Genomic DNA, 21,371 nt, shown 5'->3' on the forward strand with positions numbered 1-21,371 from the left:
TGGGTCCCTTCCTACAGGATGAGGAGTCAGCAAAACCAGAACCTTCTAGATCATGGTTTAGGTGACAGGAACCTTGGAATTCCCCGACCAAATGGCCCAAGCCAGGTTCCAGTGCCTGCATGGGCCTCTTCCCTGGGTCCTTCATCCCAAGGGCAGATTATGTAGCCAGTATGAACACCCATTGCTAGACGAAAGGCCAAGGGGTAGCTGTTTGCAGGGAGGTGTGAACAGAATTTAGGGGGACATTACAGCCCACTGGTCCACGTGCCCATGAGGCTCCTTATAGTGGGAGATGGAGTCTAGTCTAGGAGAGAAGAGATGGGCGGGTGGGCTACACTCTGGTGACCTGAGCTTACTCTTCCCATTCCATTATGGTCCAGTGTGGAACTCCAAGGAGTCCAATAATTTTAAATTCAGACCTGGTCTTCCAGGTCTTGCAGAGGTATATTTGTCAAGGTAGGGGGATGGACATGTTTTGATTAACAGTTTACTAACTTGTTCATAACTTTTAAGTATTTAGACAGAGATATGGGCTTCCATTTGTGCTCTAGTTCCAGGTCTTACAAATATTAAGGGTGAGCCTGCTTGTGCAAAGGCTTAAATACTACTTCCTGCCTCTGAAACAGCAAATGTAGAACAGTCCCGTGGCCTTCCTTCTGGGTTATCTGTTTTCCTCTTACATTCTCTATTATTTTCTCGTTCTCTGCCTAAAGTTCTCCTCTGCTTGTAATAAATCGTTTGTGGCTTTCTATTTCTTTCATAGCCTCCTTTTCGTTTAGCACAAAGTGTTCTGAATACATTGGTTCTATGTCCAGTAAGTCTTAACCCTGGATGTGCATCAGAATTGCAAAGGGAATGCTTTAAAAATACTGAATCCCCAGCCCCACCCCAGTAATTCGGATTCTGAAACCTGGGCAGAGGTTGGCGAATCTGTTTGTTTATTTGTTTTTAATTCTATAGATGATTCTGAAGGACAGCTGTGGCTGAGATACTCAAGACAATGACCAACCGACTCACTCACTCCTGACTAGAGACTGATGTCCTGAGAGATAGAAGAAAAAGGGTGAGGAGATGAGAGTGGGTGACTTAAGAAGGTGAACCCCCTAAGCCTTCCAACCTCTCCTCCTTCTAAGCTCGAGGGCACTGCAGCTGCCTCTCATTTTACTGGCCTCTTGGCGTTGGACGGCCATCACTAGCACTTCCCATGGCTCAAAGCTTGATCATGGATTTCAAAATTAGGGTGATAGCTGGTGATTCTCAAATGTGTATCTGTCCCTCCTTACATTATTTTTGAGGATATACTCCTAATCTCCTAGCACAGTAATTGGCATATAGTCGATATTTATTAAACATTTATCTAAGAAAAATATCTTGACCTGAGTTCAAGGAGCGTTGCATTTGGTTCTGGGAAAACATTAGGATCATTGGGATTTTATATTCCAATACCTTCAAAGAAGTGGACTAAGTGTTCTTTTTAGTTTTACATAAGTGCAGACCAATGAACTTATTTAGTAGCTAATTATTAGACTTTAAAAATCCAAATCACCTTAAAGAAATACCTGTCAACCCCTGCTGTTTTATCTTTCATCGACATTTTAACCAAGACTTCTGATCATCACACTTTCAATATTCTCATTATTTAAAATACAGTCAGGTACAATAATATACAATCACAACCTGCTCGAAGCCCTTAATGGATCATTCACTTTATACTGTCTTTTAAGACTAAGGTAAGTTATTTTAGAAAACCAAAAATACATAGCAAAGCTGAAACCCAACAAACATTTAGATAACACAAAACAGGAAAACTTCAGAGCTGGGGGCCAGATGTCCTGAAGAATTTTGCTAAGGAAAATCTTTGAGATGAACAGTCTCCGTTGGTTTGCTGCCCAGCATTTTTTCATTGGAGCTGCTATTGCACAAGATTGCAACAATAGCTTGATCTTAGTTATTTTTGGCCCCAATAGGTTGGGATTATTTTCAATAACTGCACTGGAAAAGCTCTGTCAAGTCCCTTCTTTGTTTCATGCCACAGATCTTGACTGCAAATAACAAAGGCTTCATTAGGAACTACAAAAGGCTCATGCCAGGAATCCTTGGGAAGCCATAATAGAAAGATACCAAGGGTGTTTAGGAAGGTGAAATGGGAACAACTATCTACCAAGAGGTCAATTAAACATGCTCTTCCTCCTTTGCTAGAACAAGCGAGTACTCGACTGAGCCTCACCATTTGGGATCTGCTTCTTGCAATAGCTTCATTGATCCCACAAAGCACCAAGCAGGAGTTACTGGCGCTTGCCGCGGGGTCATGGGACTTGATGCTTCATTTAAGCCACACTGGGAGATGAGTACCACCGCTAGATCCCCTTGAAGGAAAATGCAAAATTGAAACCAACCCCATTGCCAGTGTTTCTCAGAATAAAAGGAGCCTGCTAAGTGAGGCTAAGTAAAGTATCATCTCCTCCACTCTGCTTTTTGCCAAAATATTCTATTAACTTAGCAACATTCAGAGCCTTGTCAGGATTCCATATTACAGTCCACAGACTTAATTGGGACCATACAGAGAGAATGACAAGCATGGGCTAAGTTTCCCAGGGGCTTGGGGTTACTGAAAAGAGTCACACAGTATGGGCTGCGGTTGAGGGGGCCAGGCAGGGGGATGTAGAGAGTCAAAAGCAAGATCTACTGCAGCCTAGAGTATCTCGGTCTGTTGGGCTTTTCTTCCTATGTTAGAATTTTTAAAAATTTAGAATCTTAAGCCAGAAAAAACTCTTTCAGATGATCCTCTTGGTTTTTTAAATAAAATGTCCGAGACCCAGGGAGGTATAGCAACTAGATGTGGGACTCAAGGTCACACAACTTGGTTGCAGCTGACTCATGCCTATTTGTTCATGCTTAACTATTAGAATATTTTTGCTGGCTAATGACAGCCACTGAAAAGGTTTGAGTGAGTGAGGGTTAGCTACTCCACTGCAGCCTCAGGACAAGGTCACGAGGAAAGCAATTCTCAAACGTATTCTATCGCCTTGCACGAGAGGTTCACTTGAAAGTAGACATGACAACAACATAGCATGAGAGGATTATATTATCATTACAGCCAACATCGGGCAAGAAGAAATCCTCCTAAATCAATGGTTGGGCAAGGGCCCACTTAGGGTTCAATTCTTGGTTGCCACCTCTAACAGTACAAGCTATGGATGTCACTGAGTTCTTATACCCAGTTCATGCAAGAGTAACTGGTATTGCTAAAATATTTAAGCAGATCCACAAATCTTGAATTCATGTGATTTCATCAATGAGAGCTCGTTTCAACATTCATCATGCTAACTAGCAAGTCATTCATTTCACCAATAAATCCTCTTTCTGATATTTGCTGTCCTCATTAGCGAAACCTAGGTGATCTAGAGAGCAGAAATGGATACAGCAGCAGCCTCTAGAGGATGGCCCCTCTGCTTAGAACGCCCGCAGACCAGCCCTGGAGCGTGCATGCTTGACTTGTGTTTGGGTTATTGATTAACCTAAATTTGACAAACGTAACATCACTCTGTAATTGGTAAGGAATTGTAAAGTAAATTTCAGACATTATAACAAACTGCTTAGTGGTGAAATAAGAACTCGCACCTGGGTCTTCTGACTTTTTTTTCCAAAATCTTTTCCAAAGGGCCATCTGCCTATCTTCTAGTAAAAAAATAGGAAAGTTTGCTAAACATATGCCAGAAAAGATGTCAAAATACTAAATCATGCATGCCCATGAAATTGGGATTCTCCGAAATAGGTTCTTAGGAAACCAGACGGGTGCATCCTACAACTTCTGCAAAGGGATGTGTTTCAGAGCCGTCTGGGAACCCACCTTCTCAGAGTCCCATGGAACCATCAGCAGACACAAAGGGTGACCTCTCAGAATGATGGTGCAGGGGGCTCTACAGAAAACTCTGTCTCACCCACAAGGAGAGTTTGCCTTCTGGCGTGTCCGAGTGCACCTGTGGGATGTGGCGAGATAGACCCATAAGAGGCACTGAGCAAATACTTGTCATGTTAAATTGTGCCGAAAACCCTACTGGTTCCCAGGGAGCTGGGGGGGGGGGGGGATTTTGGAAATGTTTGTGGGGCACTGATTTAGGCTTAGAACTGTTTGTTTTGAATCCTTCTCTAAGATTTTGTATAACCCTGTGATTCTCGCTCTTGGCTGCATGTTAGATCATGTGAGCAAGCTGTAAAAACTCTCAATGCCTGGTCTATGCTAGAGCAGTTTTCGATCAGAATCTCTGGAGATGGGGTCCAGGCATTAGTATTTTTTAAAGGTTTTCGGGAGATTTGAATGTGCAGCCAGGGATGAGACCCAATTGTCTAATTCAGTGCTTCTCCAGCTCTGCTGTACAAGCCACCTGGGGAATCTCATTAGAATGCAGATTCTGAGATTCTGTACATCAAACAACTTTGCAGGCGACGATGCTGGTGCACCATGAACCATACTTTGTGAGGCAAGGATCTAATCTCTTACTCCCAAAAGGTTTTGAGAGCAAAACTACTAAAGCGAAATCTGAGATGGGCCACAATAATCCAACTCAACCTCATAATTTATCTTTCTGGAGAATGTGAAGAATACAGCTTCAATGTGAATATGAAGCAAGTGAAAAGATTAAACATTTTGTAAAAAATGAACTTTGATTTCCCATAGATTTGTCTTAAATGCTTAGAATATTTTCCCAATCACAAAAATAGCACGGCTCTAGTTCCAGAAAGCTAACCATCTAATGTACCGAAGAAAAAAATGCCATCTCCCCATTCCCAATTTATTATGCCCTTCCTAGTGATTGATTGTCTTGGATCTCACTGCCTCTATAGTTAGCCTGTGAAATCGTGATACCCGTATTTGCCTTTCTTTTCACAGTTCTAGCTTAAGCCACTTCATTGCAGGATCCAGGGAGGGTGTGGAGGAAGCTGCGTCACACACAGCCAAGGGCTCAGCAAATAGCGTAGGCGGCTTGAAAGGAAAGGGCAATCTTTAAATGTAAACAAAGGAGCAGGCTGGGGCTCCTTGAGTGGCCTTTTCGCTACACCTGCATAAGCAGATTGCGACTGACATCAGCTGCAGCAGCTTGAATCTGAAGGATGAGCGAGCGAATTTTGCAAACTCAGAAAGAACAGAAAGCCCAAGCCACTCCCCACAGAGCCCAAGGTGCATGTGCCTGTGAATTATGTTATCAGCTGCACAGCAGGACTGCAGAAAGCACTAACTATGAACAATATATAAATTACAGGGGTCATTCAATGAGCAGATCAAGTGCAATTAAAATGCAAAAGACTTCTTTTTACCTGACTCGGAAAAAAATTTTTTGCAGCACCGAGGGGGCCTCAAATTGACCAGTAGAGCAGGGGTGGGGGCAGGGGGAGAGGTATGTGTGTTGGGGGGGAACCTGACTACTGGACTCAAAAAGGCTAACATACAATTTGTGTTCTTTTTATGTAGATTAAATGCATTGACTGCAGCTTGTAACGCTTAGATACGCTGCAGGGAGTCAAAAGCTTGGGTATCAGTCAAGCACAGCCAGCAGCTAAAGCACGGGGCCAAATCTGTTATTGTGCCTTCGATGAGACACTTAATCTAATCTAATGGGAGCAAGCCCCCCTGGACAAATAAAAGGGCATTACCAGCAGCAAGGGTAGCTGTAATGTTAAGAAAAAGCACCAAATAATTTTTGTGATAACATAATTAATGACTTCTCCAGCCTCCTGTCTGCTCCTTAAAAATCCTGCCTTCCAGCTCACAGTGGCTTGTCTTACACCCTGATGGAGTCACAGGATGTAAATAACAGGAGGCAGCAGTCTGCCTTCTCGCCCTCAGGAAGCCATGTGTCCCAGGTATACCACAATCGGAAAAATGTGTGTTTTTCTCCCTGGAGCCATATCTACACCCTCAAGTAGCGTGAAAACATCACTGGGTTTTGACAAATTTAACTTATTAAAGCAAACAAGAGCGAGGCAAGAGGTAGGAAGAAAGAAGAAGGTGGAACTCAGAATGTGGGACAGGGACTGTAGACATCTAAGACAGGGTGAAATTGGAGACAAGGATCACAGAGTAGATGAACAGAATGTTGAAAACTGAAGTTAATCCTGGAGGACATGAAATCCTATCTCCCCTAATTCGGGAACTGATTCTACAGTGTCCCTATCAGGTAGGGACCTTACTTCCAATAAAAGGAAACCCTTTCTAGAAGCAATCCCTCCAGAATGTATTCCAAAGTCGCTACACAAATAATCCTTTAGTTAAGCGCTTCTCAGATTTTAAAGTGCATTTGAATCCCTTGGATCCTGTTAAAATGCAGATTCTGATTCAGTATGCCTGAGGTGGGGCATGAGATGCTACGCTTCTAGCAAGCTCCAAAGTGATGTCGATGCTGCTGTTCTACGGACTACACTTTGAATAAAGAAGCTTTGGTTATCTGACCATACCCTAAATCAAGCCTAAACTTGTGAGCTTGGTTGAGTCTGGTGCTAAGAAGGCCAAGATTTCTAGGTTTATCCTCACATGGTCCATTCTCCTTCCTGATCACAGCCTTATCCCTGATCAGCCACCTCACACATGGTCTGTGTCCGCCTGTCCAAAATGCAAATGCAGATAGGGCAGTTTCCTGCATAATGGACAGCCCATTATTGCAGAAATTTCTCTAAATGACAGACACGTAACTATTTTGCCAAATGTATTCATTGTCCCTTGCTGCGTAACGAATCATCCTAAAATTTGGTGGCTTAAAACAATAAACGCTCATTGTCTTCCAAAACTTCCGTGGCTCAGGAATTCAAGAGCAGCTCTACCAGATGGTGCTGGCTTGGGATCTCTCAGAGTACAGTCCAATGTTGGCTGAGGCTGGAGTTATCCACAGGCTTGACTGGGGCTGGCCAACCCGCTTACAAGGTGGCAAATTGGTGCTGCCTGTTGGGACACCTCGGTTCCTTTCCATGGGGGTTTCTCCACAGGACTGCTCGAATGACTTCATGGCATGATGACTGCTTCTCCCAAAGCAAGTGATCTAAGACACCAAGGCAGAAGTCCCAACACCCTTTGTGACCTACCCCTCAAAAGTCACACAACTGACGCTTCTGCCATATTCTATTGTTTACACAGAGCAGCTGTGAATTCATTGTGGGAGGAGACTACACAAGGGTGTGAATACAAAAAGGCAAGGATCATTATGGGCCATCTGGGAGGCTGGTGACCACACCAAATAAGCCAAGGCTCGATATTCCCTCTGCAAAACATGCTGCCTGAGGTCCACGGCCCATTGAATGCCCAGAGCCACACCCTAATACAATATACACTTGTGCCCCCATCGGTTGAGTTCTATACTTACTAAGAGTTGATTGTGTTTGCTTCCAAACCTGTTTATGACAATTGTTCCAGTTACACTTGTTATTAAAATTAGGAAATTTATACATGTGAATTGATGAAATATGAGTGCTAAAAGTTGTTTTTATGGGAACAAAGTTGAAAATTTTGGAAATATTTAATAGCAGAAGGTGGCTAAAAATGTTGAATTATGTGTGCCAAACAATTATAAAAGATTGAAAACTCATTAAAAAATTGGGAGTATTATTCGCTGGGCTTGCTTCACAAGTGTCTTAAATTCTCGATCCACTCAAGACACCAAAATTGGAAATCACAGACAGTGCATTTTAGGTATAGTTCATGCCAGAAGGAAAGCCTGTAAATCTCATCAGCAGATTTATATTCAAAGAAAATGACTTGGCTGTACAACAAAGGCTTGTAAATGAATGTATATTTACATGTTTTAAGTTAAATAGAATGTTTACCGTTTGTGTATAGCATTTTTTAACGGTTCTCTGCCTTCATAATTCTTTTTCAATTAACCAACCAAATTCTGGTTCAGATGGATGGGTATAAAAGTATCCATTATAAACGGGAAATTGGTCCTGGGACTGACATTTTTGTTTAGAAGTAGGAGGAAGAAAGGATAGAGCTAGAGAGAAGGAGGGGCTCAATCATCTGGTTCTAGAAAGTTCTGAGGCTGGAAGACAATTTGTTTGCAATCTCATTATACTTGCTACTAACAAAGTGGGGCCATAGTTGCCCTATTCTACACATGCCTGGGGCTTCATAATGTCTTTTAGTGGCTCCTTTCCCTTCTCAAGGCAGTCCTTGCCATTTATTTTAGCCAGATTTCACTTACATGCAATGGTTAGGAAGAGATATAGCTTGCTGACCACCAAAAGTTCATGCTCCCCCTTCCATAGTGTAGAGTTGTTGCTAGGAAACGGTTTACCAGACAGGGGCTATATTCTCCAGCCCAAGTTCCCTCCAGATGTGGCCTTGTTACTAGTTCTCATCAATGAAATATGACAGGAAGTGATATGCAGCACTTCCGGGCTAGGATTTCTAGGTACATCTGGAAGTAGATGTACCTTAGCTGTGGTTTTTCTCCTCCTGCTGGCTATACGCACAGGACTTTGAGGCTCTGGGGGACAGTAGAGCTACAAGGTGGAAGAAGCCTGAGTCCCTAAATGGCTCATTTGCAGTGGGAAAATCATTTACTTGCCGACCAGGAACACCCACAAGGGACTGCTATGTGTCAAGACACTCAGATTTGGAGAGTTGTTTGTTATAGCAGCCAGTGTTATGTCACTTTAACTAACACAGGGGCTGCTCCCTCTGAGACCTGCTCTTCATCATTACTCTGCCCCCTTCCTCCTCCCACCTTAGCCTTTTTTGTTTCATTGAGATTATTCTTCTTTGGTATGAGCTGTGGATTCTTAACCTGAGGGTATATATAATTGCACGTAAAATGTTGCCTATAGGTTCATTTTTCTGGGAAGAGGCTCCACTGCTTTTGTGGGCTTCTCATAGGAGCCCTGGAGCCCCTCAAATTGTCATGGAGAGCTGCTCTAAGAGATACACCTTCAAAGTCTTACCCTAATTTATTCCATGGCCTTAATTCACCCTATGATTTAGAGACCTGAATATCTATGGGTAATCCATAGATGCAGATTAAAGTGAAAGCAAAAGTAAAGAGCTCAAGTTGGACTGTGGACACATATGTAAAGGCACACTATGGTATGATTAGAATTGCGCACTGAGGAAGCTGAACGAAAGGCCCCTCTGGGATTTATTAAGCAGCTGCCTTTCTCCTATTGCATAAATACAGCCCCAAAACATATCCTGGTGACCTCAAAGAGCTACCATGTTCCTTTGCAACAGCCTAATTTATGGCCTAGGACTAAGGAGATTCTGGTTTTGTATATTCTGAGAAGTAAGTCTTTTCCAGCTCAACTCATACTTCCTGAGAAGTTTATGTCCAGCAAAACTGTGTTAATGCCAGGGCAGTTAAAACAATTTTTGACCTGCAGGATTCTGCAAAGAAGCTGGAAATATGAGACAGTGGGTCATGCCTCTCCAAAGCGTTGAAAATTACTGGGTGGAGCTAAGGGTCTCCAGAGAGTTCATTTTTCATATGAAGGTGTCTAGTCTCAGAGGCTGGAAGTGACCTGAATTCTAAGCCAGGCATTGACATAGAACTTTCTCATTTTGCTTGGCGTCTTTTAACAGAGCAGATGTGGACATATTACCTTCATCTTGAAGGAGTGTGGAGGACTATGGAGCCACCACATAAAGTCCTTTTTCCCCAAGAAGCAAGCATGCAAGTAGGAGGTAGAAATATTCATCCAAGGCAAGGAGTGTTAATCTTTCAGGATGTCTTCTCCAGTTGCCCAGTCTTCAGACAAAGCTTCATATCCTTTGTTCCTTGGACATTCTAGACTTTCGTCTAAACCTTAAACCTTGGTCTAACCCAGTGGTTCTCAAAGTTATGATCCCCGGACCAGCAGCATCAGCAAATCCTGAGGCTCCACCCTAGACCTACTGAATCAGCCGCTCTGGAGATGGAGCCTCGCAATGTGTTGTAACAAGTCCTCCTGTAACAAGCCATTCTGATGCTCACTCAAGTGAGAGAACCCCTGGACCAATCTCTACCAGAAGTCTGTCCTTCATTGCCTAACCTTCACTCATGTGGTCTCTTAATAGGTCCACATTAATTTTCCTCCAAGACTGAAGTGGTGTGAGCAGCTCCGAAGGCATTTCAGTTTTGTTGGTTTGGTTTGGTTTTGGTTTGTTTTGCTGTCATCAAGATAATGCTGTGTTAACTCACCTAAGAACCACAAGCCAGAAAGTAATTTATCTTTTGAAAACTTGATGCTTTTGTATGCTATGAAATGTATTCAGTCCGGTCGAGTATTTCCGGGTCTTCTTTCTCCCCAGGTGTTTCTGAGATGTTTGTTCCCTCTATGTTGTAATGTGTGGGATGTCCTGCTGGGTACACACGACCCGGCTTATCCTGATCTAGCACTGCAGAGAGGAGATTTCTCCCCAGCTAAAAGATCGCCTGCCTGGATAAGCTCTCTTACTTAAATCTACTCCCTTAGATCATGAAGCTTCAAATACTCATGTTTGCCTTCAGAGTTTATTAGAGGGAAGGCTGCTTCTTAATGCTCAGGGCTTTAAAGCAATTATTTGATGCAGAAGTCACTGCCTGTTCCACACTTGCAGCGCCCACCCCATTCAAAGTTTTCTCACATCTCTTCTTCTTCCTCTTATCCCCATCTACTTAACTCTTCACTTTCTGCCTCTCTTTTTCATGTCTATGCCCAATGCCTTCTAAGTCTGTGCTCCTCAACATTTATTTTGAGTCATCTGGTCTAAAATGTAGATTCCTAAGTCCCGCTCCAGACCTCCTGAATCAGCATCTCTGGAGTGCAGCCCAGGAATCTGCCTTTTAAACTCGTGCCCCAGGTGATTCTAAGTCTCACTGGTTTACCCAGCACTGGGATGTCTTAGGCTCTGGGATGGCACTCTGTTCTAATGGGGCTGAGGTGGGCTCGGTGGCTTGTCTGGCTGCATCAGCCAGCAGTCATCTGGCTTCTCTGTGGTCTCTGTGTTCATAGAGGCCTTAGAGGAAGGCTGATGGAAATTATGGGGATTCTAAAGCCTGCCCCCCAGCCATGCCTTGTAATGGTATTACCTTCCTGTCTACCCCACTGTAGGCTGGAAAAGGTGCTGAAGCCCACGTAATCATGTGATCTGTGCTTTGAATGAGACACAAAGACAACTTTTAAAAATCCAGGCTCCTGGGCCAGCCCAGTGCCGAAGTGGTTTCCCATGCTCCACTTAGGCAGCCTGGGGTTCACAAGTTTGGATCCCAGGCACAGACCTACACACTGGTCATCAAGCCACACTGTGGCAGCATCCCACATATGAAATAGAGGAAGGTTGGCACAGATGCTAGCTCAGCACCGATCTTCCTCAAGCAAAAAGAGGAAGATTGGCAACAGATTTAGCTCAGGGTCCATCTTCCTCACCAAAAAAAAAAAAAAAACATGAAAAGAAATTAAAAGGTAGGCTCTTGACACATACACCTCAATACCCCATATGAAAACAGCAATGATTTCCATGAAACCACAGTGTTTATCATGCCCACATTCCTCCCTGAACTTGGGACAGAAGAATCTCCCTAGGGCAGACCTGATGCCCTCCCTGTGGTTGGAGCAGACTCTATTGGCCCCTGCACATACCCTTCTCCCTCTACATACCCGAGGCTGCTCACTGCAGCGTCTGTAACTCTCTACAAGAACACACTTAGCTGGTGCTCAGGGCAAGAGGGAAGTGCTGGAGAGCTAATGCCAAGGAAGCAGCCCTCAAACAATGGCAGATGGGGATTGGGCAGAGAAATATCCCGGCTTTCTTGTCCCACTGGTGGGATCAATGTGGAACATGTTCCACAATGTGCCCCAGAGTTCCCCAATGGGATTGATCTCCAGGAGCCCACAGTGGTAACTTGCTTATCATCCCACGCAGCTGTGGCTTCTTTCCTCTCCCTTCTCACTTTTCTACTTTCCAATCAGTGTTTCCTGGGACCACCTTCCAAGATTTGCATTTGAGTCTTTGTCTCTGGATCTGCTTCTGGGAACACCCAAACCAAGACAGCCCACTCTCTCCAGGACTTAACAGACACAAAGGTAAGCTAACAGCTCTGAACAGCCCCTGGTACTGTAAGAGACAGGAGTGGAAGGCAGCAAGCACCCATCTCTGTAGCATCTGGGCGTGATGGTCAAAACCGTCTGACTGATTTCTTCTCCCTTGTCTCTGACCCCCATACAAAATCTATGGCTGCTGAGTAAAGTTGATAACCTGTTTCCGTTGCCCCTCCTAAATAATGAGCATTTTGCTCCCTAGAATGACCAAGGCAGAGCAACTCTAGTCCTGGATTGCCCTGTTTCAGACTGAAGCCTCTGTTCTACATCAGGAGGTCAAGATCCAAGCAAAATTTGGAATTTCACAAAGTCACCGATTCACATCACGGTGAGTCCTTGGGAGGCAACACATTCTCCATTTGTGCGTTCCTTTAACAAATGTTTATGGAGCACTTACCACTAGTCGGGGTCTGGGGAATACAGGAGTGTGCAAGTTACGTTTGGTCAGGCTGTTGCTGGATGGAACTCCGCCAGCCCCTGTCCTGAGGGACCTTGCCACGTGGAAGTTCCTATCCCCTCGTGCCTGGATGAAGCCCAAGCCTGCTGAATGGTCTTCCTGCATTGAGTTCAGGCCTGTCTGCTTCACCCTCCACCCTGGGAGTTGAAATACAAAACTGCATGTCACTCACCTGCTCAATAACCTTCAGTAGCTCCACTTTGCCTGTGGAATAAAGTACAAACTCCCTATTATATATGCAGCCGAGGGCTCTTCAGTTTGACCTCAAATCATTCTTCTAAACTCCTTTTCCACCACCCCTTTCCCTTTGCACCAGGCGGCTTGTACTCCCGCAAACACTCGGTGTTCTTTCAGACCCCTGTCGTTTTTGCACGTTACCTAGTTACCTTTGTGCTGTTACCTAGGCCTGGATCTCGCGTCTCACTTTAGCCAACTCCCACTCATGGTTTAGCACCCAGTTAGAATGTTGCCTCTTCTGTGAAGATTTCCTCACTCCCTCCCTCTACCTCCGACGGCACCAACAGCCACATCCTCTATATCCCTTGCTATCAACGTCCATATGGCAAATTCAATATTGATCACACTGTGTTGTCATTGTTTCTAAGTCTGGTTTCTCCCAGAAGACTAGGAGCTTGTACAAACTAGGGACGTTGCCATTTTGTTTATCTTTATACCCTACTTGTGGGCTTAAGATAATGCCTGGCACACTGTGCAGTTGTAAGAAATGCTTGTGAATGACTGCACGGGCCTCAGGAAGCCAAAAGGAGACTTGGCTCTTTCTCTCTGGGAATGGGCACCACTCCTGGCGTAAGATCCGTTCCACACTCCTGGGTGGGAATGTGAGCTTGAGCTGTTCTCTCAACTTCCTTCTGTTTGGGGCCCCCAGCTCTTCTCTCTCCTGCTTTATAGCTGATCTCTGAAGATTGCTCTAGGATTTGAGGTCATTAGGGTGCTCTGAGGTGCCGGGAGCCAGAGCTGAACAGGTGGATTTTTATTTCCCCAGGGGTACATTGTGCTGCTCCCATGGGACCCCGCTGGTATGAGAAGCCCCTTATAGACATCCACAGGGAGCCCTCAACTCTGAAGGGCAACAAGGAGAATCCGGAGGGGGAAGGAATCAGATCAAGGTATATTATGCCTGGAGGAGGTGAAATGTCATTCATAGATGGAGGGGAATGTCTCAGAAGGGACAAGCCAAGGAGTTATCTGTCAACATCCGCGGAAGAGAGGCAAGGATGCAGCAACCCCACAGGGGCTCAGGTGAAGCCAGCAGCCACCTACTTCTCCCAGAGGGCTCACAGCAGTGCCAGCCTGGGCCACCTTTCATCACTCTCAAACTAGGAAAAAATTAACCAAACTTCCTCACTCAGCCCAAGGTCCACTTCTTCAAAGTACAGGCCAGAATGTGTCATTCTAGAGAGATCTGGCTTCATAAGTGCTTACTACAGACAGGACCAGGCAAGACACTATGTGCTTTCTGTGCACCATCTCAATGAGCTCCCAAAATGAAGCCTGATTTGTAAGTGTTATAATTATCCCCCATTTTATGGATGAGAAATCAGAGGCTCAGTGAAGTTAAATAACATGGCCACATTCACACAGTCAGTAAGTAGCAGAACTGGGATTCTTATCAGTTCTATTGGACTCCATGATCTCTACTTGGAACTTCCACATGATGCCACTTTGAGTACGATGCCTTCCCTGATGTTCAGAGAGAAGAGGCTATATGAAAATGAGGTAGGAACCCTGGTTCTTGGCACTTGGCCACCAACTAGCTGTGTAGCCCTGAATAAGGCACTCAATTTTCTGGACTTCAATAATTTCCTCAATAGGCAAGTGTGTGGGTTGGACCAGGTGATCTGTAAACCTCCTTTAGATTTAGCATTCTATGTGTCTATGGTGGAATTATATTTTCTTCAATCTATGGCTATCATGGGTGGGTATCTGCACTCTAAGAAAAGATCGTATCATTTTTAGGCTATTGCATCGGTAAAGCTTCTTGAAGGGCCAGATTTTTGGCCCCCTTGACACATTCTGGTTCTCAAGGGTTAAGCCCCTTGGGTTGGGTCTGTCCATCTCAGGCTGTCAAGTTCCTGAGGATAGTAACTCTTTAAATCTCTTTAAGTCCCAGTGAGTATCATGAATGGGAGAGTGAAGAACACCTCTGGGGATGATGATCATGGTGGTAAGTTAATAACTGTGTTTTCAGGGTTATTTGGGATTTTAACCATCACTAGAAAGTGTTCCAATTACTACAACTGTGTACAAATCATCCCAAACTTAGTGGCATAATTCAATCCTTTTATTATGTCCATGGAGGGATTCTGTGAGTCACTCATTCAAGCAGGTCACAGTGGGGATGGCTTGGCTCTGGGCCATGTCGTTTGGGACCTAAGTTAGGAGGACTCAATGTTTGGAGGTGACAGAATGGCTGGGGGCCGGAATCACTGGGAGGATCTTCACTCACATCTAGCAGTTGGTCTTGGCTGTTGGCTGAGACATCAGCTGGGTCTGTTAATTAGAACATGTACACACGGCTTCTTCATATAGCTGCTTGGGCTTCCATACACCATGACAGCCTCAGGGCAGACGGACTTCTTTTGTGGCAGTTCAAGGCTCTAAGTGTGAATGTTCCAGAAAGAAAGGTAGAAGCTGTATTACCTTTTATGACTTAACGTCATGCGTTACTTCCACTTCATTCTGTTGGTTACCAGTGAGTCATTAAGGCCAGATAAGATTCAAGGGGAAGGGATATAGCTCCCCATCTCTAGATGGGAGGAGTATCAAAACTGGCACTGCATTTTCATTCTTCTACAGGGCAGGAACTGTGTCTTAGTTATCTCTGATCCGTACCATCTACCATGGGGCATGGACTGAGTAGATGCCCGGTGAATGATTGGTAGATAAAGCAATAAATTAGTGAACGAAGGAAGGAAAATTCATCCCACTGAAGAGTGTCTCTCTGAGGAGTATAGACATTTAGTCTTTTTCACCTATTTTTTGTTTGCATTGCATTTAGTTTTATATTTCAATAGTAAAATAAATCAGTTTGTGAATGACCTGCAGAGTGGAACAAAGGTCAATGGCACTATCATAGTTTTGCTTTTAATGACCATTCTACGGTCATTAATTCTTCCTCAACCCAACATGGTCTCCTAGTTTTGGATTTGTTCCATGGTTTCGAATAAGATGGTTTAGAAATCAGGTTCACCAGAACAGGACGAATAGTTCACGGTGAGGTCGGAGCTGACTTCCCCAATCTGCCTGCTCAATCCTTCTCTGTCTATACTGTCTTCTCCTGGTTGACTTCTAGCCTTTCCCTCCCTTTCCTCTCCTCCTGTCTCCTCTCCTTTTTCCTCTCCCCTGGCCCCTAGTCACCTGGATTCTCCTTCTATGCCTCCCCCTTCCACGTTGCTCCCTCCCTCCCTCCCCTGCCCCTTCTGCTCCCCCTCCTCTCTTCTCTACTTCCCCTTCTCTGCTCTTTCTCACCCTCTGCCCCTCCCCCAATGCCACCACCTCTAGCTTGGGGGTGGGAGTGTCTCCAGGATTGTCAGAGTAGTGAAGGACAGGGGAAGCCAAGCCACCCACCCTCACCAGAAGGAGAATGTCGAGATTTGGATTAGCGCCACCAGCCTCTGGAATTCTCTTCCTCGCTGGTTTGGTATACGGCATTTCATCACTTTTATGGGCACCAATTTATGATGTCACATGAAAGGCTTAAAGCTCCTTTGGCTGCAAACTAGCGCAAAAAGCCCACTCTTACCCAGACACAACAGAAAATAATTCTCTAAGAAGAAAAACCATGACAATGGGAATTTGCCATTCCTAAATTAGCATTTGGAAAATACTAGTCACACAAACATACGCCAGCAGAGACCTCAGAGAGCATCTTGTTCAGCTCCTCATTTAACAAACAGGGAGCTGAGAGCCAAAGAGGAAGAGCTATAACAACCAGCATTTACTGGGTGCTGATGCTGTCCCAGGCACTTTATTACTTTATCCCAGTTGTGCAATAACCAGATGAGCTAGAATCATTAACTCCATTTCCAAGATTAAGTGGCAGAAGCTCAGAGAAGGTCAGTAACTTCTGCATGGTCACACAGCCAGAAAATGGCAGAGATTTGAACCTAGTATCTAGGATGGGTCCAAAAACTGCGCTCTTCACTGTTAGACTAAACTGTGTCTCTAAGTGACCTTTTATCTTCCCCACACCCAGGATTACACGTATTAATAGTTAGACTAATTTCAGAAAGGTAAATTGAGCAGTGCCTGGAATTCAACAAGTGATGTTACAGTTCAAGTGAAAGCCAGAGTTTGTTAAATTGAATTCTAATAGGAGAGATTCAGAGCAGAGATCCTAAAAGACTTTGAAGATGGTCCTTTGTAGGAACAAATATGAGTTTAGAGTGAGCAAGGACCCTGGCAGCATGGTCCAATGATTTTTAAGACTCATATTTGGAGCCAGTCTCCCAAGGGTCAACACTAGCTCTGCTTCTTCGTAGCTTAACCTCTCTGTACCTCAGTTTCCCCATTTGTAAGACTGGATAATAATAATAAGGCGGATAATAATTACCTGCCTGATAGGGTAGATATGAAAGACAAATAAGATTAATAAGCATAAGGTTCTTAGAACAGTATCTGACACATGATAAGCTCTTCTTAAGAATTTGCTCTGTTGTTACTCGATGTTGTATCTCCAGAGTTTAAGATAGTTCTTAGCACACTGAAGGTGTTCAGTAAATATTTGTTGAATAAATGAAGAGAAATATATTAGTAGTTCTAATGGTACTCATCTGTTCTTCATCATCTCAAAACAGAAAAGAAGAAAAAATGAGTTTCTCCTTGATTTTATCTTATGGTTTTTCCATATGTCGAAGCCTGATTCCTCAGTGATTGAAACCACTTTTCCTTGGCAAAGCCTGGAGGAACCTGAGAACCAGCTGTTTTCCACTTTAATCCCTGCCTGAAGCCCATTTTACCAAGGAAGTGACATCTTAAAGATGTGGAAGACCATAGCCTCAGGACTCTCAGTTACGACTGTCAAAAACCCAACCCAATCTGGAAGAAGTCAGAGCTGAATTTATTCAACTAAAAACTACAGCGATGACTTCAGGCATGGCTAGATCCAGGGGTTCAAATGCTGTCACTGGCAGTTGGTCTTGTTTGATCTCTAGCTCTGCCTTCTTTAATGATGGTTCTATTCTCTGGCAAGTTCTCCTCTATGATGGCAAGATGGCTGGCAGATTTATATCCCCAAAGCTCCAAAACCAGGAGAAACAAAGCACTTATTTTTATGATCACTCCAGCCAAAGTCCCAGTTTTAGCTCTGATTGGACCAACTTGGGTCATGTGTTCATCCCTGAACCAATTATTGTGGCTCCAGGAATGGAACACTTTGATTGTCAGGCTTCATACATGTGTCCTCCACCTTGACTTCAAGAGGTGGAGCCAGCCCCAGACAAACTATAGGACTAAGACTGGGATGCTATTCCCAATTGGAAGAGAAAGGGGACTGGGTAGGCACAAATGACAAACTTCTACTACAGCCAGCCACAAGGTAGGGATGTCTAGCAAGTCTCTGGCACTTTCCTTAAAAGGGTGGTAGATATGCAATCCCCTCTTACATAAAGCTTTGTCTTGCATCACAGCCCGCAAACCTCCTTCCAGCTCTAAGAAAGTGATTTTCAAAACCTTTCACCCCTTCCTCTAGCAAAAAATATTCACATGAATTGAAACAAATGTTTCACTGAACAAATTTACTTTTTACCACCTGCAATGCACTCTGATATTTTCTACTCTGTTGTATTCCATTCTCCTCTATTCTATTCTATTTGATTCTATTTTCACTTATTCCATTATATTCCTTCCTTTCCATTCCATTTTATTCTGTGATTTTTGTTAGTCAGGGAAATGCTTGCTAGGCGCTGAAGCAAAAAGCCCCTAAATCTCAGTGGCTTTGACAAAATAAAAGTGCATCGCTTGTTCATGTTCCAGCCCAGTGCAGATCAGGAAGCTCTGCCTAACGCCCCTCCAAGGATCCAGGCCCTGCTGATGCCACCATCTTCAACACAGGCTTATGGCAGAAAGGATAGAGGGAGAGAAAGAGAGAGACAGAAAGAGAGATTAAGGGGATTTAATATCACTTTTACCTATGCTCCATTGGCCAGAACCTAGTCAAACAGAGCCAATCTAACTGTAAGGGCCACAGGGAAACAAAGTCTGAGCACCCAGAAGGAGGAAATGGGATTGATGAGCATCTAGACAGCCTATGCCACACTATTCTATTCTAGTTTGTTAAGAAAGAGGAAATGCTGGTTCTGCTCCACTCCATGGGATTCAGGACTCTGTAATGATTACAACGCCTTAGTTGGAAAGACCTGGCCCTTTTCTACCTTTCTTAAGGCCTTTCTATCCTCATCTGTCACGACACCTGACTTCTTCATCCCTGGTGAGGAGACCCTGACCACCTTCCCAACCATCTTTCTCTCCACACCCCATCTCCAAATCTGTCCCTTACTCTTTGTCTAAGAACCTTCTGCCTTGAATCCTAAACTCCTCGAAGCAGTCTGTAGCTGCTGTGGCAGCCCGGCTCCTGTCCCCTGCCTTGTGCTGTCCTTTTCCATCTCTCTCATGCCGTCTGTCTATGTTTTACCCTGCCCAGCCCTGGGGCCTGTGGTGAGCAGGCTTTGCTTCCATTTCCTGTCCTGAGATAGTAAATGAGACCAGGTTCTGTGGGGCAGCTAATGGCCCCTCTAACTCTGGGGCTTTGCCCTGGGCTGGCTCCAGCGTCTGCCCAGGCCAGGACTGAAGTAATTGAGCCAGCCAGGCATGTAATAAGATAGCTCTCTTTCCTCCCTGCTACTATGGTAAGTGGCCATGGAATCTGATTCCAGCAGCATCTTTATCTCCACAATAGGGTTCATTATCTAAAAAGCACTGGCTGTTAGCACAGTAGCAAATCTGTTACCATAGAGGGGAGCTGTCCCTTTAAAACCAAGTTGCAGCCAGGATCTTGGGCTCCCCAGCTAAAAGGGTTTCTGGTTCTAGAAGAATTGTAGACTTACTGCTGTTCAAGTTGATAAACAATTTTAGTCAATACTTAAATGTTGCTTACCATGTGCTAGACACTGTTCTGGAAGTTTTACAGTGTTAACTCATTTAAGCCTCACAGAAACTCTACAGATGAGGAAACTGAGGCTCAGAGAGGGCAAGGATCTGCCCAAAGTCACACAGCTAAAAAAGAGCAGAGGCAGGATTCAAACTTAGGCAGCCTGGCTCCAGACACCGCCTTCTTGACCACTAGGCTATACTGTTCCCGTGAGAATAGTTTCTGTTTGTATATAATATTGACGTGCTGTTTACAGTTCTTGAAATGCCTTCACGTACTTTTCTGATCCTCACCAGAAGCCTGTGATCTAGGCATTATGAGGAGAAGGAGGCTCCCATTTTATCATTGAGAAAATGGACACCGCTTTGGAGCCAGCTCGGACTGGCTTCCAAGAGCCAATGGCTAAATTTTCAGGAATTTTGCAAGCCGGTTGTAAATGACGGTCATTATTTAAAATGAAATGATAGAAATTCACATCAATATAAATAAATTATATTCAAACAAAGGTAATAAATATGCAAAACCTATTACTTCCTAATTCCTTTACTACGTTTTACTCTTATCCAGGCGCCTGATCTGACTCACTATTGTATCTGTACGTCGGAAATAATGTATGACAGGATGCCATTGAGCAACAATTCCCAACTCTGCGTTTAGTGACATCTCACTGGCAGCTTGGAGTCAGCCAGAGTAGGTGTATTTACACTAGGGAAACCCAAAATTTCTATAAAGGAGCCACCTCCCGCCCCCCAGCAAAAGAGCCGGTGGTTAAATATTTATCAGCACATCCCTGTTCCCATGAGTCTGACCCAGTCTGCTCCATGCACATCTCAGGCGTGTGCAAAATGTGACTTATTTTCCTGCCCTTCTCAATATTGTCTCTCCGAGGCCTAATGTGGTCTTCTTCCTCTCTAATTCCTCATCAAGACTCCGGCCCAGTCTCCTGCATCTCTCCACCTTCTCTCCCCTTGACTTCCACTTCCCAGAAGGACGTTCCCAAGCAGTCCACAGCTGCCCTCACTTGGCCTGAGTCCACCGACATCCAGCCAGTCCCCTGGCCCTCATTCCTGCCAAGGCCAAGTTCTGCCCTCATTTTTCCAACTTCTAAGCATAAAGACCCACCCACCCTCCTGTCTTCCCTTTCAGATGCGGGACTCAGTGAGGGCCGAAAATGTTCCTGCTCCAGACTTCTGTTCCACCATCTGACCTAGCCAGGTGAGCAAGGGAATGGTTAGTCTCTCCATGTGGGTTCTCAGGGGGCTGGTTACAGATCAAAGAATGGTCCTTCCTCAGACTTAATGGAGAACATCCCTAACCATGCCAAACGCTCCTAACCGTGCCGAGTGCTCCTGCTTGGCAGCCTGGGCCCTGACTTACGGCCATCCAAGAGGTGCAGGGATGTTAGTGAACCATCTGATGCCTAATAAGCATGGAGTGTACGCTCATCTTCATTCTACCCGAAACGAGATTCCCTTTCATTCACTAGTTATTTTACAGCCCCATGGACTTGTGGGAATTCTAGAACATTATCATAATATATGAATATATGTAGGGCTCATTACATGCCAGGCACTGTCCTAAATGATTGAATAATCTGAAAAGGTAGTTATTATTATCACCTCCATTTGAAAGGTGAGAAACTGAGACAGAGAGACCTTAAGTAACTTGCTCAAGGTCACACAGCCCATGAAGGTATAAAGCCAGGTCTTGAACTCAAGTGGTCTGGCATCAAAGCCTATGCTCTTAATGGCTCTGCTGAAGTGATCT

This window comes from Equus caballus, chromosome X (genome assembly GCF_041296265.1).
Source record: "Equus caballus isolate H_3958 breed thoroughbred chromosome X, TB-T2T, whole genome shotgun sequence".
NCBI lineage: Eukaryota > Metazoa > Chordata > Mammalia > Perissodactyla > Equidae > Equus > Equus caballus.